General features: G+C 43.6%; 1 pseudogene; it reads right to left on the reverse strand.

Moving 5' to 3' along the window:
• Window positions 1-487: 487 nt before the first annotated feature.
• Window positions 488-1590, reverse strand: LOC144331414 (glyceraldehyde-3-phosphate dehydrogenase pseudogene; annotated as a pseudogene).
• Between the last annotated feature and the right edge of the window lie 2171 nt (window positions 1591-3761).

Consider the following 3761-nt stretch of genomic DNA (forward strand, 5'->3'; position numbering starts at 1 on the left):
GTTGAGCATAGTGGCTAACAATTTGGACCCTGGAGTTAGAAAAGCATGAGTTGCAATCTCTGCTCTGCTTCCTTCGCTGGTTGAACTTGAATGAATTACATACCTTCTCTGAGCCTGTTTTCACCTATGAAACAGGGCTTATAGGACAAATGGAATGGTATAAGGCATCTAAACATGTCACAGTGTTGAACACCCAATGACTATTAGTTATTAGGAACTTTTTGTCCTTTGGATGATATGAGACAGGTCAAAGGCATATATCATCTTCAGGGGAAATTTGGGTGAATTGAGTGGTTCCTGGATACAGAGTGAAGCTTTGCAGGATGTGAGTCGTTGCATATTTCACTGTGGGTCAACTGCACGTGCAGACTCCTGAAGAGATGCTCGTGCTGGGGGAGCTCCGTTCCTGCCACAGGAGCTTTTGGGGGGCTTTTTTTTGGCTGAGTACAGGGGACTTTATTGATGGTAAGTGAGAGGGTGAGGCTCCCTAGTCCCCTTGTTCTTCAGGGGTTCTAGAGTGGAAACTGTGTTGAGGGGGGATTCTCAGTGTGGTGGGGACTGAGTGGGAGCAGGGATTCCACGGCAGCTGAGGGTCTCTTTTCCTCTTGTTGTCTCGCTGGAGCTGGTGGTCTGGGGTCTCTTCTTCCTTGAAGGCCATGTGGACCATAAGGCTCCCTGTTACTGTAGCCAAATTCATTGTCATACCAAAACATGAGCTTGACAAAGTGGTCATTGAGGACAATGTCTGCTCAGCATAGAAGGTGGGAGAGTGTGTGTCACTGTTAAACTCAGAGGAGGCAGCCTGGTGCTCAGTGTAGCCCATGGTGCCCTTGAGGGCCCTCTGATGCCTGCTTCACCACCTTCTTGAAGTCCTCATATTTAGCAGGTTTCCCCAGACAGATTAGTTCTGTGACCGACATGTTGGCAGTAGGAACACAGAAGGCCATGCCAGTGAGATTCTTGCTCAGAGATTACCTTGCCCACAGCCTTGGGAGTGCCATTAGAGGCAGGGATTATGTTCTGGAGAACCCTATAGCCTTCATGCCACAGTTTCCCACAGGGGTCAACCACAGTTTTCTGGGTGGCAGTGATGGCATGAACTGTGGTCACGAGTCCCTCTATGATGCTGAGGTTGTCATGGATGACCTTGATCTGGGGGACTAAGCAGTTGGTTGTGCAGGAAGCATTCCTGATCACCATGAGGTTATTTGCTTACCTTTCATGGTTTGTGTCCATTACAAACACGGAAGCATCAGCAGATCAGGTAGAGATGATGACCCTTTTGGCTCCCCCATCTTGGTGAGCCCCAGCCTTCTCCAAGGTGGTGAAGATGTCAGTGGATTCAATGACATAATCAACATCAGCATCAGCCCATTTGATTTTGGTGGGATTGCACTCCTGAGAGGTGATGATGTGATTTCCATTGATGATAAGCTTCCATTCTCAAGGCTGATGTAGCTGTGGAACTTGCCATGTGTGGACTCATACTGGAATATGTGTACCATGTAGTTGAGGTCGATGAAGGGGTCATTGAGAGTGGACAATATTCACTTGGTCGGAGTTAAAAGCAGCCATGGTGACCGGATGCCCAATATGGCCAAATCCGTTTACTGCAGCCTCCACTTTCACTACTGGTCTCAGAGACAGGGCTGGCACTGCACAAAAAGATGTGGCTGTCTCGAATGGGAGGAGTAGAGCACTGGTCGTGCTTTGAGAAAGCTGCAGGTGCCTTGGAGCAAATAGAGAAGATAAACAGGTTACTAAATGCACCACAAATCTAAGCACTAAAACAATCAACACAGAGAGTCAAGGGCATGATTCTGCTGGGGAGATGATGTGGCAAGCTGGGCAGAGCTTCAGATAGGCCCTTTATGGTGCCATGGTGCCATCTGGTAGATGTGCTAAGAAAGACCCTCACATCACTTCCACAGTGTAAGATGTAAGATTTCTCACATCACTTCCACAGGTTGAATTCTAGCATTCCTTTACCACATTGACACAATGCTGGAGAAGTTCCTCCACCCTCCCCTACATCTGCCACCATGGATAAGATCATGGGTAACACAGTGTATACCAAATCTCCCTCGATTTATAAGTGGCGTAATCTTACAAGAGTATATATGATAGTCTTATCATTACCATTTAAAGCCCTTTTATGCAAACAAACAGGATTGCAATTAAGGGAGGGATTAAAACAGAATGGGGTATGTGGTGCTTGTCTAAATGTAATCTAACCACTACACTATTCATTTAGTGGAGTCTAATTACTAGCTTTATAATTACACTCCTCAAGAAAATTGTTTTAGTGATGGTTTTCTTAAACTGACTTGAGAAGATTTTTGCGCCAACATGAGCAGAACAAAAGGAATTTAATTTCAAAACAGGGGCAAAGGAAGGTTACTCAGGAGAAGAAAACCTCAGGAGCTGGGCTGCAGATTTTGAAATTCATGCAGAACAGAGCTCAGCTAGGAAAGGAACAGGCTGGCATCACAACACGAGAGGCGCAGGGAGCTATTCAATGACACTTCCAGATTCGGGTTATAAGGAAAGAACTTACAAGGGAAGCTTCTGGTCTCCAAATCTCTAACTTAAGGGGATCTGCAATGATTCTTACTTGTGTGTTGTACATGAAACCACCCTCCAGCTGTGGTCCCCGACCCACAGCATCAACATAAATCTAGAATCTCAGAATTTGCTGCAAAATTAATCAGAATCTGAATTTTCAACAAGTTCCCAAGTGAGCACACACCTATAACAATTTGAGGGAAACTGGTAAAAATGACTAGCTTGTGGTTCCAAATTGAAATTTTATGTTTTTTTTTCTTTTCTTAAATTTAACATATGCTCAATAAAGCAAAAAAGAACATGTGCATAGGAGTGTAAGGGGGAAAACTGTACCTGTAATTGCACTGCCCTGAGAGGACACCTGCTTGTCTGTGGGTGGATTCTCTCCCAGTCTGTTGTTACACATATTGTTTTACATTTTAAGCTCAGGCTATAAATACAGTCTTGGGTTTTTCATATCGTGTTATAAATATTTTCTATATTCCAATCAAGTTTTGTTGACATTTGTCTGCATTCCACCATATGAGTGTATTTATTCATTGTTAAAAGTTTACAGTACCTTATTGTTGCTTTTGTAATTATAAATAATCCTCTCATGGAGGTGTTTATATTTTAACTTTTTTTCTATTAATTCATATGGTTAAATTTCTAGGATATGAAAATATTTAAATCTCTTGATAGAGATAATCTCTTCTAATTATAATATTCCTTGAAATAAGGTAAATTTTTTAAAAAGCATTTGAACTCTATTTCTCAGGGTCTTTTGAGTGGATGTTAATCTGTTTAATTATTGGGGTTCCTGAGAAAGTCTCTTTCTCCAAGGATGGTCAGTGGCTTGAACTCTGAATCAGTCTATTTTCTTTTTCTTTTTCTTTTTTTTTTTTTTGAGACAGAATCTCGCTTTGTTGCCCAGGCTGGAGTGCAGTAGTGTGATCTCGGCTCACTGCAACCTCTGCCACCTGCGTTCAAGCAATTCTGCTGCCTCAGCCTCCTGAGTAGCTGCTGTTACAGGTGATTGCCACCATGCCCGGCTAATTTTTGTATTTTTAGTAGAGACGGGGTTTCACCATGTTGACCAGGCTGTTCTCAAACTCCTGACCTCAGGTGACCCACCCGCCTTGGCTTCCCAAAGTGCAGGGATTACAGGCATGAGCCGCCACACCTGGCCAAGAATCAGTCTACTTTCTAGCACTTTT

Source organism: Macaca mulatta, chromosome 9, assembly GCF_049350105.2.
Source record: "Macaca mulatta isolate MMU2019108-1 chromosome 9, T2T-MMU8v2.0, whole genome shotgun sequence".
Classification (NCBI taxonomy): Eukaryota; Metazoa; Chordata; class Mammalia; order Primates; family Cercopithecidae; genus Macaca; species Macaca mulatta.